The sequence below is a fragment of the Sus scrofa genome, chromosome 10, assembly GCF_000003025.6.
Source record: "Sus scrofa isolate TJ Tabasco breed Duroc chromosome 10, Sscrofa11.1, whole genome shotgun sequence".
In the NCBI taxonomy this organism is placed as follows: Eukaryota; Metazoa; Chordata; class Mammalia; order Artiodactyla; family Suidae; genus Sus; species Sus scrofa.
The window spans coordinates 10,462,383-10,484,514 of record NC_010452.4 but is presented as its reverse complement, the minus strand read 5'-3'; the positions used below and the strand labels follow the sequence as shown (position 1 = coordinate 10,484,514).

The 22,132-nt window shown below is 40.1% G+C and overlaps 1 long non-coding RNA gene across 1 annotated transcript in view; it reads right to left on the bottom strand.

Moving 5' to 3' along the window:
* The window catches only part of LOC110255631, a 114,109-nt gene that overhangs the window by 81,413 nt on the left and 10,564 nt on the right, over positions 1–22,132 (bottom strand). Inside the window, exon 2 of the long non-coding RNA XR_002336201.1 lies at positions 4,912–4,999. This is a non-coding gene — a long non-coding RNA (uncharacterized LOC110255631). The remainder of the gene's footprint in view (positions 1–4,911; positions 5,000–22,132) is intronic.

Sequence of the window (22,132 nt, the reverse complement as noted above, 5' to 3'; positions counted from 1 at the left end):
ATTATAGTTTTGATCTGCATTCCCCTGATGACTGGTGCTGTCGAGCATCTTTTCATGTGCCTGTTGGCCATCTGCATGTCTGCTTTGGAAAAATGTCTATTCGGGTCTTCTCTCCATTTTTAAATTGGGATGTTTGTTTGTTTGTTTGTTTTGATATTGACTTGTATGAGTGGCTTATATATTTTGGCTATGAACCCCTTATCAGTTATATCATTTGTAAATATTTTCTCCCAGTAGGTTGTCTTTTTGTTTTGTTGATGGTCTCCCATGCTATGCAAAGCTTTTAAGTTTAATTAGGTCCCAATTTGTTTATTTTTGCTTTTATTTCCTTTGCTTTAGGAGACAGATCCCCCCCAAAAAATGTTGCTATGATTTATGTCAAAGAGTGTTCTGCCTATGTTTTCCTCCAGGAGTTTTATGGTTTCAGGTCTTACACTTAGACCATTTTAAGTCTTTAATTCATTTTGAGTTTATTTTTGTATATGGTGTTAAAGATTGTTCCAATTTCATTCTTTTATGTGTAACCGTCCAGTTTTCCCAGCGCCACTTACTGAAGAAGAGAGTCTTTTTTAAAAGCTCCATTAGTAAAACGAATGAAGGACATGGATATGTGTGCTTTCTGACCCTGCTGTGACCGACGAGGTGAAAGGGGACCCATGTGACCAGCTTCTCTGGAAGCCACTTAATTACATCACAGGGGGAACAAGGCAGAAGCCAAGCCCACCAAGCCACATCGCGGGTCAAAGTCAACCAAAGGAAAGACAGCTTTAGAAGCCGTTTGAGAGCGCCTCCATTTTCGTAAGTTCAATATGCACGTTACCTTTCTCAAAGGAGCTAGTAAAAAACATTAAGTCAGCCCACAGCCTCCACATAAGCCTTGGTCGCCTGAGAGCTGAGTGGAGCAAAGGCTGACCTACCTTGGCTTCTGGTCAAGGCACTTGATTCACTAGAAGAGGGTCATGAGACGCCTCTTAGGAAGCAAAGACCCAGGAGTAAGGTAGAGAGAGGACACGCCCAGAGTATTCACTAAGCAAAATGTTTTCATTAACTTTGTTGACATTACTGACTTGTTCTAAAATTACTCCTGTTTCAGGGAGCAGGCAGTCACTTTGGGGTTTTTCTCTGAATAGTACTGGCCCATTTACTTTGCACTCTGTACATTTATTTCCCTTCGTTTATTAGATTTCTTAAATATCCCCACCGCTGACAAGTCTCTGGGCACAGGTTCAACACTAAATGCTACAATTACACAAAATGCAATGGCCAAAGAATATAATTTCATGTAAGAGAAGGCTGAGCGGATAGAAAGTGGAAGGACTTTATCAGGGGAGCCAAAGCCAAACCAGAAAGGTACATCTTGTTCCACACCCTGTAAGCACTGGGCACAAGGAGTTATTTGCTGGACTCAGTAAATTAACACAAGCCTTAGAAGTCTGAGGTTGGATTTAAATTTATATGCCAGAAGTTTAAGTGAGATATAAAGCTGGCCAAAAAAACTCATTCCTCTCCCTCAATCTATGATTATATATCTACAGTCAGAAAAGCTGAAATGAGCTCTGGAGAGAACTCATCTCATACAGATAGAGCCGAGGTATACAAAATGGAGAAAAAAGGGATACAATTACAGTAAACATTTACTGAGTGCTTATATATACCAGGCACTCTTATAATTAATAGTTATAGTTATAGATATAGATATGTTCATCTAAACCATTCAAGAACATTCTGAGGGGTATTTTATCAATGAGAGATTTGAGCCACAGAGAGTTCAAGTAACTTGTCCAAAGTCACACAGCAGGTAGATGGGGGACCCAGGATTCAATTCAGACAGTCTGACACCAGAGACAGCTATATTCTGTTGATGGTAGGGACCAAGACAGATCCATATCCCAGTGGAGGACATGACCATTCAGATAGCAACTTTTTTGGCAAGGGCATCCAAAGACATCATCAAAACGGATTCAGAAGTGGACAGAGCTGTTTTTCCAAGATGCTTTCTCTCTCTTTGTGTGTAGGAAAAAACTCTTCTTCCAGACCTTCCCTCCCTTTATTCTTTACATTTTACTCCTCCCTTTTGGTTCATGTGGTCCCTTCTGAAGGGCCAACACTATGGCCAAGCAAGTAGAGGAAAACTTAGAATAGACATGGGAAAAGGAAGCAATAACAGGATTACTGTATTCCTACCTGAGATCCTAAGCCTGGTCTTGACTCCTCTGACCTAATATCAGTATCCAATATAGGTATCTATAGTTTATATTTCAGGTATCTATGTTTTATATTTAGATATCTGATCATACAATATAGATATCTGTGTTTTAAATGATCTGTATTTAATTCAATTTAAGTTACATCATATTGTTATAAATGAAATGACCCTGAACTAGGGATCTAGTCTCCAAAACAGCACCTGATTGATCATACTATGCTTAAGCAAGGTAGTTCATGTTTCTGAACAAGAGTACTCTAAAATATGGTAAGTAGGTATAACTGCATTCTGTTCCTAGAGATGTTGAGTATTACACAACTCAGAATTTAAAATAATTAGAACTTCTAAAAAAGTAACATGGCAATGTCTAGTTTCAGCTCCAATGTGCAAAAAGCTTAGAAATCACCACTCCCTTTCTTACAACAAGAAAAAAAACAACTGGAAACCAAAAACATTTATTGGACCCATTAAAGAATTGAGGCTGCAGGACAAACTATCACCTAAAAATCAAACCACTTCCCCAAACCAAGAGACACAGGTGAATACAATGAATCACAGCTAAGATGTGCATGCACCCTTAGAGCAAAAGGCACTGGAGTCAGAAATTGGTAGGAACCCATGGGTAATTCTGAAGAATTTCTGGAGGCTTAGTGTAGACTTGCATGAGGGTAAGAAAGTCCTTGAGGCCAAAATCTAGACAGCCATCCACACCTTTGTGAGTTTCACCTCCAGGAGTTCTACCAGAGTCTCATGGTGAAGACTCACCGTGGTGGGCCCTGGCTTTGACTGGAGGAGAGGGAACATTTTGAAATATGCCCAGAACAAAGTCTTATGCCACCAAAGCAGAAGAGGCAGAAGGCATTTACTTAACTCCACCCCTTCCAGCCTTTTTGCCTTTTACCAAAGGAGAATGGAAGTAGCACTAAGAAACACTTGTGAAGTGACGAGGGGCATAGCCTCACAAAAACGTTTTAAGATTTAATTATGACATTACAGAAAACTTTCCCTCCCCCATACCTTACCAGCACATTTGCAGGGCTCCAGCATAATACTGGATTACAGGTTAAAGAGCTATAACATTCAGAATTTATTTAAGGAGGAGTTCTTAGGGAAGCTCAAAAATGACAGAAGAGACAAAAATTGGGACATATAAAGAATTCAAAGCCTCTACCACCTACAAATACAGCAAATGTTAAACACAGCCAAACTCCTAGCCACAGTAACATAAAAAGGCACACTAAAGGCCTCGTTACTTAAGTTCTAATACCTAACGCACAATATTTGGCTTTTAACAAAAGTTATAAGACATGTTAAAAAGGAAACAAACAAACAAAAAAAATCACAATCTGAAGAAACAAACAAGTATCAAGGATCAGACTAAGACATAATACAGATTTTGAAATTACTGAAGAATTTTAAATAACCCATAAAAATATCAAACCACCATGCTGTACATCTGAAACTAATATAATGTTGTAAGTCCACTATGCTTCAATTTAATAATATAAAAATCTTTTTTAAAAAAGAGATTGGAAATAAATATATATACATATGTGTATATGATAACTATGATAAACACGCTAAGAATTCTAATTTTTAAAATAACAATATACAAAAAGAAGTGGGCAATAGAAGCAGAAAGACAGAAACCTTAAGACGGAGTCAATGGAGATGCTAGAAATCCTGTCCTTCATTATTGTAGATTTTTCCTGAGATGTTAGCCTTTTTTTTTTCTTTCCAAAACAAACCCCGAAATGGAAACAATGCCTTTAATAGGTTCATCAGAAACTGAACGCAGCTGAGAAAAGAATTAGTGAACTTGAAGACATGTCAATGAAAATTTCCCAAACCGATATAGAAAAAAAAAAAAAAAAAAAATGACAAAAAAAATTCAAAGAATTGTGGGACAATTTCAAAAGATCTAACATTTGTGCAACTGGAATACCCGAAGAGAAGAAAGAAAGAGAGTAGAAAATATTTGAGGTAAATGGCTGAGAATTTTCAAAAATTAATGCGGGAGGTTCAGAGAACAACAATCAGGAAAAATACAAAAAAAAAATTGAACACAGTCATATCACATTTAAATTGCAGAATTCCAAATTTCTCAGCCATAAAAGAGCATTAAATAATACCATTGGCAGCAACATGGATGGACTTCAAGATTATCATACCAAGTGACATAGTAATATCATATCATACCACAGACAATTATATGGTATCGTTTATCATATGACATCAATGATATGTGAAATAAATTAAAAAAAACAATATAAATGAAATTACTTGCAAAACAGACTCACAGACCTACCAAAGGGGAAAGGAGGAGGATGGATAAATTAGGAGTATGGGATTAACAGATACAACCTACTAAAAAAAAAAAAACAACAAAGACCTACTATATAGCACAGTGAACCATATTCAATACCTTATAATATCCTATAATGGAAGAATCTGAGAAAGAATATACCTATTACATATTATGTATATTATATAATATGTATCTATAAATGTATATAACTAAATCACTTTGTTGTAGACCTGAAACTAACACATCATAAATCATTTTTAAATGTATTAAAAGGTCAATAAATATATAAACAAATAAGTAACCCCCCGCAAAAAAGTAACAGAATAACCAAATAATACAGTGGGTATACTGAAACTACTTATCTATAGAGATCAAATTCAGGTGATAAATTCATTACCTGACTGTTTTGTTGACTTGATATCCTTAGACTCAGCCTAATGTTGCAGGGCATAACTCAGAAACACTGCCGGTTCGGTTCCAGACCACTGCAATAAAGCAAATATCACAATAAGGCAAGTCACGCAAAGTTTATGTTTACACTACACTGTGGTCTATTAAGAGTGCAATAGCATTATGTCTAAAAAACAACGTGCAAATCTTGGGGTTGGTGCATGCGAACTGTAACATTTGGAATGGATGGGCAATGGGGCCCTACTGTACAGCACAGGGAACTGGGTGGGAGTCGCTTTGCTGTACAGCAGAAATTAGAGAAACGTAAATCAACTGTAATTTAAAAAAAAAAAACAAACATACAAACCTTAATTTTCAAATATTTTGTTAAAAACTGCTAACCATCACCTGAGCCTTTGGTGAGCCTTGTATAACATTAAAGATCACTGATCGTAGGCGTTCTCGTCATGGCTCAGTGGTTAATGAATCCAACTAGGAACCATGAGGTTGTGGGTTCCATCCCTCGCCTCGCTCAGTGGGTTAAGGATCCAGTGTTGCCGTGAGCTGTGGTGTAGGTTGTAGACACCACTCGGATCCTGCGTTGCTGTGGCTCTGGTGTAGGCCGGTGGCTACAGCTCTGATGAGTCCCCTAGCCTGGGAACCTCCATATGCCAAGAAGGAGCGGCCCTAGAAAAGGCAAAAAGACAAAAAAAAAAAAAAAAAAAAAAATCACCGATCATAGATCACCATAACAAATATAAAATAACGGAAACTCTGAAATATTGCAAGAATTCCCGAACTGTGAGACATAGACACAAAATAAGCAAATTCTGTTGGAAAAATGGCAACATTAGACTTGCCCGAGGCAGGGTCACCCCGAACCTTTAATTTGTTTAAAAGAAAAAAAAAAAAACAAAAAAAACGCAATATCTGGGAAGCACAATAAACCCCGGTAAGCCATATTTAGAAAAAAATTTAAGTCAAAGGCGGTCATTACCTCCGTTACTCATGAGAATGATCAACTAGTGAGGAAGGAAGTCTGAACATGAATTATCTTAAGTGATTATTCACAGCCATTGAATTAACTAATCAAGAAATGACTGCCTTTCCTTTGCTTTCAATTCTCTTCTGAAAACGTGCTGATAGGGAGACATGAGCATGGAACTCAGCCCACAGCTGTGACTCTGGCTTATGCTCAGCAGTCTTGCCTACTGACATGGACACATATGCTCAGCACGGCGCCTTGAACCCCGGAAGGGGATGTTACCCTGTGAGCAGGAAACTGTATTTAACAGGACCCCAGCCAATGCCACTGAATCCATCAGCCTCAGGCTGTGAGGAGCCCGCTTAGCCAGGTGCCCAGTTACCATTTCTTGCGTAGCTATAGACCACAACTGAGGACTTACGATGCCAGAAGTCAGATTAGCCTTTCTTTTTCCTGCCACATGTCTTCCAACCCTGTGTGCCATGCCAGGGACGCTCCCCCTACATAATGCAGTTCCTGGGCTGCACCAGGACATAGAGAAAGTGATTTAGACTCCCTGCCACATACTGCACTCTGAGACCCTGTGGTTTGGTACCCGAGTGTGAGATACCCACAAGCGACGTGATCTGAGATTTCTGGGACAAGGCATGTTGGCCCCACTTTTTTCCAGGCACTTTCTACTAAAGCCAAAAAAAAAAAAAAAAATGTTACCAGAATTCCCTCAGGGTCTCTAACTGCCCTGGTGGCTTTGGTAATTGCTCTCCACTCCATCCCCTAAAGAGTAAACAATAATGTATCCTTCTAGATTTCCCACATCCTCTCCCTCCAAACTCTTTTCAAATAAGTTTGTACAGAGGAGACAAACACCCTCCTAATTCGCATAATGGAAAGTTCTTTTCCACCTAGCGGAGGGGGGTGTTTCTTTTAATAATTTTCCTCCTATTATATACCCTTAGTCAAGAAAGCAAAGAATTCACACTGCTTTAGATTCACAGAAGAATATAAAGGACCAAGTTGAAATGTCTCAGCAAGTGGTAAAATTACAGGTAAGATATTTAAAACCCCGATAATCCACCCATGGCCTTTAAACCTAGATGTCCCTTGTCAACTAAGGACCATCCACTCTCAGAAATGCTACTGTATCCATCCTTCCTCCGCTGCACTGGCCTTCCAAAATGACTTCCCTATTGATGAAAAGCTACTAGGTATAGGCAAGACATCTTTCAGCATGGCCACCTTGTCACCATTTTCCACTGGATTGGTTGATAAGAGTGGCCTTTACCCTTGGTTTAAAAAAATATACATATTTATGTAATATAATATATATTACATATATTTACATAATATATTATATATTATTATAGATATATAAATATATCTTTACTGTAATGAATATATAAATATATAAGAATATATTCAGTATAGTATATAAATATATATTTAGCAATATATATTTATTACAGTAAATATATAAATATATAAATATATAGTAAATATATAAATACATATAGTAAATATATATAAATATATACAAATATATAAAATATATAAATATATAATGTTATATAATAAATAAATATAAATATATAAATATATTTAAATATTATATATATTATATGAATATGTATATAAATATATACAACTATATAGTAAATATATAAATATTTATAGTGAATATATAAATATATAAATATATATAGTAAATATATAAATACACATAGTAAATATATAATTATATAAATATATATATTATATAAATATATTATATATAGTAAATATATATAATATTATATAAATATATATTTATATATACTATATATGTATCAATATATATTATAGAAATATATATACACAGAAATATATAAAATATTATATCTATATACATTACATTAATAAATATTTATATAATATTATATAAATATATATTATATATAGTAAATATATAAATACATATAGTACATATATAAATACATATAGTACATATGTAAATATATATTATATGAATATATATTATATAGCTATATATTCTATAAATATAAATATATATTTATATTTTTATATATTTATTTAATATATATTTATATAATTTATATTTATATTTATATAATATTAATATTATTTATTATAAATAATATAGTGTAATATTATTTATTATAAATAATATAGTGTAATATTATTTATTATAAATAATATAGTGTAATATTATTTATTATAAATAATATAGTGTAATATTATTTATTATAAATAATATAGTGTAATATTATTTATTATAAATAATATAGTGTAATATTATTTATTATAAATAATATAGTGTAATATTATTTATTATAAATAATATAGTGTAATATTATTTATTATAAATAATATAGTGTAATATTATTTATTATAAATAATATAATGTAATATTATTATAAATAATATAATGTAATATTATTATAAATATAATGTAATATTATTTATTATAAATAATATAATGTAATATTATTATTATGTGATATTTATATATTTTATAATATTTATATAATATTTATATAAATATATATAGTAAATATATATATAGTAAATATATAAATACATATAGTACATATATAAATATATATTCTATAAATATATATATAAATATATATAATATTCTATATATGAATAAATATAAATATATTAAATATATTATATTTAATATATATGATATTTATAAATATATATTATATAAATGTAGATATAATATTATATAAATACATATAAATATATAAAATATTATATAAATATATATTATATATAGTAAATATATAAGTACATATAGTAAATATATAAATATATATATTTGCCAGGCCTTGAGGCAAAAAAACATGCAATAATTAGGGTACCCTAAAGAAACTGGGATAGAAAGAAGTGTAGGTAGGAAAAATACGAAGCCCTCCAGGAGCAATGCCATGGCCTTTACAGCCTCTGATGCTGCCGCCTCCCTGTCTCCAGCAGCTCTGGGGGAGTGACGAGATGCAGAATGAGTGGTGCCCCCTGAATGGCACTGGAGAGAGATGGATCACGACTCAAGTGTGCACACGACCACTTTTCCGCTGTGTTATTTGGGACAAATAACTTTTCGAAACCTAAGTTTCCTCATCTGCAAAATGGTAAGAATAATAATTACATCAGTCTCGTGTTAGAGACTAAAGATTGTCATGTGACCAAAGTTTTGTTTGTTCACATCACCAGCTAAATGTCAAATGCTTACTCTATCTTCACTGTTCCTTTTTCTCCCAGCTGTACTGAGATATAATCATTGTGTACCTTCATGGTAATTGTTGCTTGTTTAAAAAAGAGTACAGGTGGTTTCAGTGTTATTAATTGGTTGGTTGATTGACTGTATCATCCTCCAAAAATGTGTGGGTTTTTTTTCTTTTTTTTGTCTTTTGTCTTTTTAGGGCTGCACCGGTGGCATTTGGAGGTTCCCAGCCTAGGAGTCTAATCGGAGCTGTAGCTGCCGGCCTACACCACAGCCACAGCCACAGCCACAGCCACGCCAGATCCTTAACCCACTGACCGAAACCAGGGATCTAACCGGCAACCTTATGGTTACAAGTCGGGTTCGTTAACCACTGAGCCATGATGGGAACTCCCCAAAATTTGTGTTCTTAAAGTTGTAATATTTGGAGACATGCCAAGCAGTTATACTGAAGCCACAGGAGAAGTCCAGCTTTGTAACATGTTCAAAATATAAGGAAAACAAGTTTTTCCTTCTACAGTGTTAGTCTGCTTGAGCCGCCTTAACGAAATACCACCAACTGGGTGACTTGAACAATAGATATTTTTTTCTTTTTTTAACCATTTTATTGAGGTGTAATTGACAGGCCAAAGTTGCACATATTTAAAATATGGAAATGGGAGACGGGATTAAGATGGCAGGAGAGACGGACTGGAGCTCCTTCTCCCATAAAAACAACAAGATTACAACCAAATGCTGAGCAGCCGTCCACGAAATGGACTGGAAACTTTCAAAAAGGTATCCTACTCCAGAGGACAAAGAGGAGGCCGCATGGAGAGGTGGGAGGTAGATATAAGCAATTACACCATATGTCTATGGGCAGCCCACAGGCTGGAAAGTAACTGGATCACAGAGACTCACCTGCAGGAGCCAGAGTTCTGAGCCCCACGTCAAGTCCCCAGGCCCGGGGATCTGGCACTGGGAGAAGGAGCCCCTGAGCTCTGGCACTGAAGGCCGTGGGGCTTGTACGCAGGAGCTCCACGGACTGGGGGAGACGGAGACCCCGTTCTTGAGCGGCGCACAGAGGCTTTCAGGGGCACTGGGTCCCAGGGCGAAGCAGAGGCTCCATAGGAATCTGGGTCGGACCTGACTGCAGTTCTTGGAGGACCTTCTGGGAAAACCGGGGGTGACTATGGCTCGTTGTGGGAGGGCATTGCGGGCAAAAGTTTCGGGAACCTTCATCAGCGTGTGTCCTCTGGAGGTGGCCATTTTGGGGGAACCTGGCCCCACCCATCAGTGCCGAGAAGCCCCGCCCCCGGCCCAACAATAATCCAGTCGGGGAATCACAGCCCCACCCATCAGTAAACAAGCTGCCTAAAGACCCCCGGGCACACAGCTGCCTCCAATCTCACCCAGAGACAAAGCCCTACCCACCAGAGGGATAGGAATCAGCCCCACCTACCAGTGGGCAGGCACCTGTCCCTCCCCTCAGAAAGTCCACAGCGAGCCGCGTACCCACTTCAGCCACCAAGAGGCAGACACAGAAGTAAGAGAGCCTCCAACTCTATTGTCTGCAAAAAGGTTACCACACCAAACACCTATCAAAATGAAAAGGCAGAGAACTGTAACTCAGATAAGGGAGCAAGAAAAAAAAAAAACAGCAAAATGTGCAACTGGGAGTTTCTGTCATGGCGCAGCGGAAACGGATCCGACTAGGCACCATGAGGTTGTGGGTTCGAACCCTGGCCTCGCTCCGTGCGTTAAGGATCTGGTGTTGGCATGAGCTGTGGTGTAGGTCACAGATACAGCCCGAGTTGCTGTGGCTGTGGGTGTAGGCAGGTGGCCACAGCTCCAATTAGAACACTAGCCTAATTGGGAACCTCCATATGCAGCGGGTGTGGCCCTAAAAAGACAAAAATAAAATAAAATATACAACTAATGAGTTTGGAGATAAGTATAGGTCTGTGAAGCTATCACTACAATTTATGCCATAAACCTCTTCATTGTCTCCAAAAGTTTCCTCTTGTTATTATTTTTTGAGTCTTCCTTTTAAAATTTTATTTCTATTAGAATATAGTTGATTTACAGTGTTGTGCCAATTTCTGCTGCATAGCATAGTGACCCAGCCATTCATATATATTTGTGTACACACATACACACACACACACACACACACACACACACACATATATACATACACATTATTTTTCTTACACCATCTCCCATCATGGTCTATCCCAAGGAATTGAATAGAGTTCCCTGTGCTGTACAGCAGGATCTCATTGCTTATCCATTCTAAATGTCGTAGTTTGCATCTTCTAACCCCAAACTCCTCACCCATCCCACTCCCTCCCCCACCCCCTTGGCAACCACAAGTCTGTTTTCCATGTCCATGAGTCAATCAATAGACATCAAGGAGTTCCCGTCATGGCTCAGTGGTTAATGAATCTGACAAGGAACCATGAGGTTGCGGGTTCGATCCCTGGCCTTGCTCAGTGGGTTAAGGATCCAGTGTTGCTGGGAGCTGTGGTGTAGGTTGCAGACGCGGCTCAGATCCCTCGTTGCTGTGGCTCTGGCGTAGGCCGGTGGCTACAGCTCCGATGAGACCCCTAGCCTGGGAACCTCCATATGCCGAGGGAGCGGCCCTAGAAAAGGCAAAAAGACAGAAAAATGAAAACAAACAAAAAAAGGTGACAGTAAATTTGTGCTACATGAGGGTGTGTTCTGGTGTCTCTTCTTACAAGGACGTGAATTCTAGCAGAAAAAGGCTCCATCCTTTGTTAATCGTAATGACTTCCTTAGAGGACCCCTCGCCAAACAGCCTCACTGGGAGTCAAGGCTTCAATATATGAATGGCGGTAGGGACACAAACATTTAATCCGTAACAGGTGGACACAGACATTTAATTCATAACAAGTTTTCCATAATTTCTTACTTAATAGAAAAAGAAATCTCATTTGAATGATGGCAAGAGTTACTATATTTGTCTGTATAATAAGTTATGAAAATAGGAAAAATCAGGACTCTCATTCTCACACAAACCCCTTTGCATGCCTGCTCCTGGATCGACTGCAGCAATAGCCCCATTGTTCCCTCTTCCTGCATCCATGCCCTTTGGCAGTGACTCGAGGCTGAGCCCTGGGACTTCTTTTGGCTCCTAGGACTTTAGCAGACATGATGCAAGCAGGTCGTAAAAAGCACTTTACACTGAAGCTTATCTGCTTGCTGCTCTTGGAACCCAGTTGCCATGGGAAGGAGGGAACGAGGCCAGGTTATCCTCCGGTTATCCACCTGAAGGAGAACCGAGGCGCATTAGCTAACCATCAGGCAGTCCTCAGCTCTTTAAACAGTTGACGGTAGAAGCACAAATGAACCCTAGCTTGGATCAGCCATGCTTGGCACAGAGAAGCAGTATGACCAAGGCAGCCCAGCCTAAATTACTGATCTACAGAACCATGAGCTAAATACATTTTTATTGTTTTAAAATACTAAATTTCAAGTTGGTTTGCCACAAAGCAATAGCAAACTGATACACCTACAAGGTCCCCAGGACTATGCCCTTTAGGAAGTACAAAGAAATTTAAAACATAATTGTAAGAGCGAAGAAAAGACCAGAGATATGGTATATATGCTAGAACTATTAATGAGGAGAACAATTCACCTTTAGTTGGAGGCAACATGATAATATTAATGCCAAGGTGTGAGCATGGTATGTGTAACCTAGAAATGATTATCTTCAGGAAATTCCAGCATTTTAGAATTAAAAGCAATGAGGTTCATGAGAGGGACTAACAGGGGGAAAAGATATCAGGAACATTTACTTTGCATCCAAGAAAATCCTCCCTCTCTGGTTCAATTTATGCTTGAGGAAACGAGTCAGATCACTTTTTTCTTTTATCCAAATTGCTTTGCCCCTTCCTTGAAATTACATATGATGACATAATCCAAGTCCAACTTGGCAAAATAGAGACTTTGCAACTCGCGTCTGGTTTCTCTTCAATTTTCATTTCCCTGGGGTCCCATTCGTATTTCTTACAGACACTTTCCCTTGTGACCCAATCGAACTTGAGTCCCTACCACATCTCCTCCACCAAGAGCATCTCAAGCTATTTTGCAGAGATCCTATAAATAATGCTTTGACAATATTTAAAAGATAGTATTCAGGGGAAAAAAAAAAAGCCTGGAAAAGGGAAATGGAAAAAAAAAAAAAGTCTCTTTTCAAGACAGTGTCTCCGATTGTGCCTGGATGTTACCAAACAATCTATTTTCCCAACGGGCTTGACAGAACTGACCTGTTACTGTGGCTTTATATAGAAACAGCCACAATGCGGTGAAAGGGGAAGCAGAAAACTGACCCTTCACAACAAAGCTCTGGAGATGGAGGAGGCCTCCTTGAAAGGGCGCATATCTGATGAAAAAGCAAAATGGCGAAAGTAAGGACCACTGTCTGGGTACCACACTCAGCTGCCACTTTATAAAGTTGGAGTAGGAATTTTGGGTAAAGAGCTGACATCTGGGAACTGGCTGTTTTTTGAGATGCAGAATTTTTTTCTTTTTTCTTTTTTTTTTTTTTTTTTTTTTGTCTTTTTTGTCTTTTTAGGGCCAAACTCGTGGCACATGGAGGTTCCCAGGCTAGGGGTCTAATCACAGCTGTAGCCACCAGCCTACGCCACAGCAACGTGGGATCCAAGCTGCGTCTTCGACCTACGCTACAGCTCATGGCATCGCTGGATCCTCAACCCACCGAGCGAGGCCAGGGATTGAACCTTCAACCCCATGGTTCCCAGTCAGATTCGTTTTTGCTGTGCCACGACGGGAACGCCCTGAGATGCAAATTTCTAAACTCCTTCACTCCCCCTCTGTGTCCTTCTGGTCCTGTGAGTCTCTTCCCAGGGGCCTCACCATGTATCAAGCTCTTCTCGCTCTAGGCGTTAACTGATAACGTGCTATGTCCATTTGCCAGGACTGCCGAAGACCTGAGTGCTTCAACATCAGCAATGCGTTTGCTCACAGTTCTGGCTAGAAGTCCAAGATCAACGTGTGGACAAGTGTGGTTTCCTCCGATGGCCCCTCTTCTTGGCTTGCTGAAGCTCATCTTCTATATCTCAATATGGTCGTCTTCTACACACCAGCTTCTCTCTGTGTATGTCTGTGTCCTAATGGCCTCTTCTTATAAGGAAATCAGCCATATTGGACTAGCATCCACCCCAGTAATTTCATTTTACCTCTTGAAAGACTCTATTTCCAAACCTCACAGTCCGAGGTCCTGAGGGCTACAACCTCAACGGGTGAATTGTGTATTCAGTCCATAACACAACTTAAGGTCCTTTACGTCAGAGAGCTATTGCCTTTTGTTTTACTTCCTCAATATTGCCTCAGTTTCATTCACTCCATAACATATCGAGGGGATGAAATGCTTCCAGGTTAACTACATGTATCCATCGATTTCAAGATGCATCTCAATTTCAGAAATGTGAGATGCAAGAAAAAAAAATGCCAGAAGAGATTGGGTACTAGATGACTTTGAAAACTAGGAAATCGCTGCAGTATTCAAAGAACTGAATTTCTAATGGTTGGAATTCAATGAAAACCATTATGGTCCATGAAAAGGGGATAGGGAGATGGTGCCCCACTTGATGATCCATTGAGACCAGTTAGCTACGTTTTCTAAACACTGCTACCACCACAGAGCAGATTTTCAGTGTTGGTTGGGTAGGGAGTGACGAGGGGATGAGGGCAGCTCTTCCCATTCCCAACAGAGTTCTTTCATTAAGAAATAGAAGTCTGGGAGTTCCTGGCATGGTGCAGGGGAAACAAATCCAACTGGGAACCATGAGGTTGCAGGTTCAATCCCTGGCCTTGCTTAGTGGGTTAAGGATCTGGAGTTGCCATGAGCTGTGGTGTAGGTTGCAGACGTGGCTCAGATCCTGCATTGCTGTGGCTGTGGTGGAGGCCAGCAGCGGTAGCTCCGATTTGATCCCTAGCCTGGGAAGCTCCATAGGCCATGGGTACAACCCTAAAAAGCAAAAAAAAAAAAAAAAAAAAAGAAAAAATAGAAATCTGTACATTGACCAGGCTTTTTCTTACAAGGCCCTTCATTTTGAATCCCTAGAGGGCTCTGGTTCCCCCCCATAGCAAACCCAAAAATATCAAGTCAGTACATGGTGACTGACTGTTGGGTACCAGCATTTCAGGACCATTAACACAGGAGTGATATGAATGTCAAATTGCCTCTGCCTTTATTTCTGAGGATAAAGATGCATAGGTATGGTCCCTCTAATCTTATTACCCACTTTTCATTGAGAGGACAATTTCCCAGTAAGGCCGGCCACCTCCCAGGGGTAAATATGAAACTAAAAGCCAGACCCTCTTTCAAATACATCCCCTCTTTCTACTGCAATACTTCACCCCACGTAAATAACTTTACTGTTCTAATTGAGCACTGGACTTTGAACCAATAGAAACTGAACTCTAAATGCTGCTGTTGATGGACACTCCCCAAAACTGTGTGACAGCCTCCGCCTTGCACTGCACTCTGTCCTCGAGGCACCCAAAAATTCTACCACAAATTCCAGCTTACCACTTGTTTCCCTGGTCATCATTGCAAAGGAGTGAGGCCAGGGAAACATCAAAAATCAGTTTTGTTTTTTTTTTCTCACCCAGAGCACCTCCTGCTTTCTGCAGTTTCTGTCTAACATAATCCTATTGGAAAGTCATCTTAAAAGGGTGTCACTCTTATTTTGATGCCTCTAACCACATAACCCCGGCTGATGAGGTTGCCCCTTAACTGTTTTTCTTTGGCGAGCTGATGAAAAGTCCCCTGGCTGATTATATCATCTGGGAAGCAGGCAGAGGCAGTGGAGGGGAGCGGGTGCCTTTCAGACTAATTTGGCTTTGGCCACCGCATTGCCCCTGTGCAAAGAGGCTAATTCTTTGGATGCTGACCAAAAAGAAACAAGAGGGAAAACGAGCACAAGCAAGACAAACAGGCGGCTATTCCTGGATCCATAAAAATATACCTTTGGAAGTGGTTTAGCGAGAAAAAAGTATTTCTTAATTCCCACCACCACATTTGTCAGTATAATGTCTTCCTGAATAAACAGTGCTCTGTTAGCACTAAACATCACGAGGCATTTTCCAGCTAAATGAATTTTTTGGTATCGAGATTATCTATGCAAGCAGATGGTTCGGTCCTTGGCATCGCTAGGTTTCAGGCAAAGGCATCTATGTGCTCAACAATCCCCTCATTTTTAAGAGAAGAGGCATGAGGACAGCACAGGACATTTCAGTGCTGGGAAACTTCTCAGCCTGAGTATTCTTTCTCAGGAGTCAGCTTTCTCCCCTCTATTCATGTGGGATATAATGTTATTTCATTTTCCTCTGGTCATCTTACATCCCTGGAGAGAGCCTGACTCATGATATAATTATATGCTCGGCCAGTTCCCACTGAGAGTCGCTCCAGACTGCCACCCGCCTGCGTCCCGCTGATCTTGCACTGCAGTGCCAAGGACCGTGAACTCTGCCAGAAACGGAGGGATGCTTTTTGCCGAGCCGTCGATGAACCGCTTCTCAGGAAGCTGTTTGCCATGGCTGTCCTCTTTCCTCCGAGGGGGACCCTGACCCCCGGAGGGCAGTGACTCACTGTACAACTAGCCTATTTGTGGTCTCCGGGATTGGTGAGGGTTCTCTTTGGTGGTTCATCAAATGGTTCCTGGAGGACCTATTTTTCAGTTGTTCGGGAATTCAGGCTTATTTCACAGGAAATAGGAATTCTGTCACTCAAGTCAGGGCATAATCCTGTGTGAGGCTACACTGGGGAGGATGGTGGCAGCCCCCTCCTACACAATGGCTTTTTACCTGCCCCAAATTCTACTCATCCTAAGTAGAGGTCAGTCAGGGCTGTGGAATCCCAGCTCTAATGGGTACCTGGGGAATTCATTTCGAGCTGCTTGACCTCTCGCAAGGAACCGGTCTTCTCACTTTCTGCAATTTTCGCAGAGCTGGAGGCTCCTTCGCCACCCATGTGAGAGCCACAGTAGAACTTTATCTCCCAGCATTTAATGTCTTTTTCTTTTCCTATGCCCACCACAAATTTAAACTCTTTCCACTGGGTCTAGTTTTCTAGGCTCCAAGGCTCATTCGTGTCTGATCTCATGACTTCCTGACCTCCTAATCCAATTTTCACATTCCTCATATTTTCTTTCTCCTAAGTGCTCAGTTTTCCCTTTGCAGCGCTTATCACTATTTGTAATTATGTATTTATTTGTGTGTTTCTTTGCTTAAACTCTTACTCCTTCCACTAGGTTGCAAATTCCATGAGCAAAAATATATCCATTGTTTTGGTTTTTTTTTTTCACTCCTAATAAACCCATGGAATCTGTAACTAGTTAGCTTTTACTATACGTTAGTTATAATTAACATTATTATTTCATCATTGTTCATTGAAAAAATAAGTTCTCCAGCATCCACGCAACTAGGTTTTTCAGTCTGTTGAAAACCAATAACCACTCCCCGCCCTCATTTTTCCCCAGTTTTCCCTTAGACTTACTTCCATGTGTACCATAAAGGATCCTGGGTTGTTTCTAAAGGAAGAACTACAAGGAAAAGCGTCCATATATTTTTCTGTCATTTGGATGTGGGAGTCTCACGGCCACATGGTCATGAGGTTGACCCAAATTGCTTTTCTCCCAGAAGGTCTCCGAAGCTTCATATGCACAGTACCATTGCAGCGACACCACCAAAGGCACTGCCTCAAAACTAGCCATTTTTTTCTAGCCAGGTGCCATTTTTGCTCCCTAAGGATCTTAACTGAATTGGCTGGAAAGAGGTCCACTGGGTGGCCCTGAGACTAGGCCATGGGGGCACAGTCAGCAAACAAGTCAAATGGTCAAAAAATAAAGGGGATTTCAGGCCAACCCTCTCCTTCTGGGGAAGGCAAGCTCAGAGAGAGGGAAGGCGGGTCTGCTGCCCGCATGGGGTATGTTCCCATAACCTCTGCTTCCCAGCAACCCGATGCTCGTTTCTATCTCCTATGAAAGGCTTCCCACCGAGGTCCCTGGAGGAAGGGGCACCACAGTGTCCCCAGGCACAACTCCTAAGTCACCTCACCTGCCCATTTCTCAGCAAGAACTGGAAAAGCTCTATTCTTTAAGATATCTGAGTTTCATCTCAGCTCTGCCACTGTGAATTGTACCTGTTTGAAGGCTTTCACTGCTCTGAGACTCAGACACGACTAGAAAATGAGAATACTAACTGACAGAGTTACTGTGATCACTGAATAATAATTAGACTGGTAATAACAACAATAAGGCTTTTTGAAAGCATGTTGCCTAATGCTTCATAGGCTCTTCATGAAGTATTTATAGGATCTGTTGAACCAAGATATCCAGGATAATTCATAAACTTATTACAAGGTGATTTTTAAAGGTATTTTTATCAATATCATCAAATAGTTTTTCTTTTTTTGTCTTTTGTCGTTTTAGGGCCGCACTCACAGCACATGGAGGTTCCCAGGGTAGGGGTCTAATCGGAGCTACAGCTACCGGCCTACACCACAGCCACAGCAACACCAGATCTGAGCCAAGTCCGAGACTGACACCACAGTTCATGGCAACGCCAGATCCCCAACCCACTGGGCGAGGCTAGGGATTGAACCCGCAGCCTCATGGTTCCTAGTCAGATTCGTTTCCGCTGTGCCACGACGGGAACTCCAAATCTCATCAGATAGTTTTTGAACGATCATTTCTACCAAAGCCCTGAGAATGCCACTAAGAAAAGTCCCCTGCCTTTATTTACTTATTTATTTTTTGTCTTTTTGGGGGGCTGCACCCACAGCATATGGAGGTTCTTCCCAAGCTAGGGGTCCAATTGGAGCCATAGCCGCTGGTCTCCACCACAGCCACAGCAACACAGGATTCAAGCTGCATCTGCAACCTACACCACAGCTCATGGCAACACCAGATCCTTAACCCACTGAGTGAGGCCAGGGATCGAACCCAAAACCTCACGGTTCCTCGTCGGATTCGTTTCTGTTGTGCCACAACAGGAACTCCTCCCCTGCCTTTGAAAAGCTTCTCTCTCAAGGACACACAACAGAAAGACTGTGCAGTGCATAGCCATAAAAACTAATGTGTATCGAGCTTCAGATGAATGGCCTGAAAAATCTACGCATCAGATATCGCAGATAGCAGCTATTCCTAAGAGTGGAGCGATCGTGGAAATGCTTTGCGAAGAAGTAACTTATCCCTTTGGGTTCAGTTAAATTTTTCTGTGAACAAACCACTCCAAAATTCAGCAGCTTGAGAAAAATGGGTTGGCTTTTTTTCATGTTTCTGTGGGTCGGTTGGGATAACTTTTTGCTAATCTCCTCTAAGCTGACTCCTGATGCTGCATTCAACTGGAAGGTTTGCTGGGCTCCCTGGTGCAAATGGTTGTCCTCTACGTGACCTCAATCCTCCTTCAGGCCACCCTGTAGTCCTTGCATGGAGGTCTCCGAATAGCATCCCAGGAGGGCAAAAGTGGGAGCTGAGAGGTCTCTTGAGGCTCGAGCTGCACAGCTCACACGATATCGTTTCCACTTCAGAAGGCTAGTCCAAATTCTACGGCGTGGAGAAAAATGGCAAAGTCGCATTGCAAAGAAGAATGCATACGGGGATAAGGATTAGTGACCATTAAAAAATCCACCAGGGCTTAGTTTTGTAAACATCTGTATATAAATTTGCCCAGTCACTACACTGGCAATTTCTTTGGACCAGTGAGATGTCTTATTAACTCTTTGCAGTGACTAATATAGAATCTAGGACAGAGCAAGATCTCAGGAAAGATTTACAAATTATAAGCAGATATATTATTACATGTGTGCATACTAATGGTATAATAAGAATAGTTCTGCCGACTTCCACCTTTGATATGAGAGTGACAAACTAGAGTGATCATCCCAACTTAAATAAGTGGAAAGACACACGAAATCATCATTTTCAGACAACAGGCACTTCAGGAGAGTGATCCCTGGGGGGAGGGAAGCAAACAAGGTGAGCCCCATAGACGCCCCAAATTATTGCCCATCAGGAGCTTCCAAGGTCAAGTGTAAGAGGGAAGGCCACACAGAGTCTGGAGGAGCCCTGAGTCAAGAAGAGAGCCTTCTGAGATAGCGGAGCCCAACACGGCTGGAATTCACAGGGAAGAGGACAAAGGAAGGAGAAAATATTGCTCAGAGGAAGAGAACCCCTTGAGGCTTGGGCTGAGGATTGATCTGCAAAAATTGATGAAGAAATTGCAAGGCCAGGGAAAGAACAGGCAGAGCAATCCCCAAGCTCCCACAAAACTAGGAAGAGATAGTGATTCCCCAAGCTGGAATAGAAAATCCTTGCTTTGGAATACATTGTATCCCCTCCAAAATTCATATGCTTCAGCCCAAACTCCCAATACCTTAAATATGATTGTTTTGAGAGAGGGCCTTTACAGAGGTGATGAAGTTAAACTGAGCCCTTTTGAGTACACTCTATCCCAATATGACCCATGTCCTTATAAGAAGAAGAAATGCAGACACACAACAAGACATTATGGATCTCCAGGTACAAAGGAAAGAATATGTGAGGACACAGCAGGAAGGCAGCCGTCTACCAGCCAAGGGGCGAGAGCTCAGAGGAAGTCAGCCCTGCTGATACCTTGATCTTGGACCTCCAGCTTCCGGAGCTATGAGAAAATAAAATTTGTATTATGTAAATCACTCAGTAGGTGGTATTTTGTTAGGGCAGCCCTGGCAATCGAAAATGCCGACCTCAGAACATACGAGGCACTCGATAGGGTCCTCAGAGAGTATTGAGGCAGAGGGGGTCTAACTTAGCCATGGACTGAAATCTGTTCTGGGTCCTTCTAACAAAGCTTCAGGGCAAGCCACAAACTATGTCCACATAACTGAAGCATATCCCAGGGCAAAACTCAAAAATATAGAAAGGGATCCAAAAAAATGAAACAAATACATTTAGCACCCAACAATGCAAAGTTCATAATTCTGTCATCCCATGGGGGAAAAAAAAATCACCAAGCATGGTGTGGAACAAAATGAGTCGATAGAAACAGATCCAGAAAGGACCCAGACAATGAAATCAGTAGATGAAACCAGTTATATAAATAAACCTCATATGTTTAGGATGGTAGAGAAAAGCAACAGCGTGATAATAATGATTATGAAAAGTATCCATGATGATATTTAGGGAAATCACGGGAGATAGTTATGGAAGGATAGTTCTGGAAAATATTTTAAAAGATCTACTTTGAGGTTCTAAAATGAAAAATACAATGTTCTAGATGAAAAACATACTGGATGGAATTAACAGCAGATCATACAGTACAGAAGAAAATGAACAAACTATCAGTCAGCTGTAGGACAACATGAATCCACCACATGTATGAGTAATCGATCCCAAGTAAAAAAGAAAGAATGAAGAAAAATAATTGAAGAATAATGACCAGAACTTTTCCAAATCTTATGCAATTATAAACACAGATACCCAAGGAATTAAGAAAATGTCCAGCAGAAGAGAAATGAAGATACTTACTCCAACACATGTCATAATCAAATTCTTTGAAATGAGTAATAAAGTAATAAAGTGAAAAATACACATTACAGGAGTTCCCACTGTGGCACAGTGGGTTAAGAACCTGACTGCAACATAATAATATTAACAGCTGTTAAAAAATAATTCTTACAGGGAGTTCCCATCATGGTTCAGTGGAAACAACCCGACTAGTATCCATGAGGATGTGGGTCCAATCCCTGGCCCCACTCAGTGGGTTAAGAATCTGGCACTGCCATGAGCTGGGGCATAGGTCCAGACGTGGCTCAGATCTGGCATTGCTGTGGCTATGGTTTAGGCTAGCAATGTAGCTCCAATTCAACCCCTAGCCTGGGAGCTTCCATATGCTGCAGGTGTGGCCCTAAAAAGCAAAAAATTAAAAAATAATAATAATAATAATGTTTACAAATAATTTAACCGACATGGAAAATGTTTATGATGTGTATTAAATGAAAGTATATAC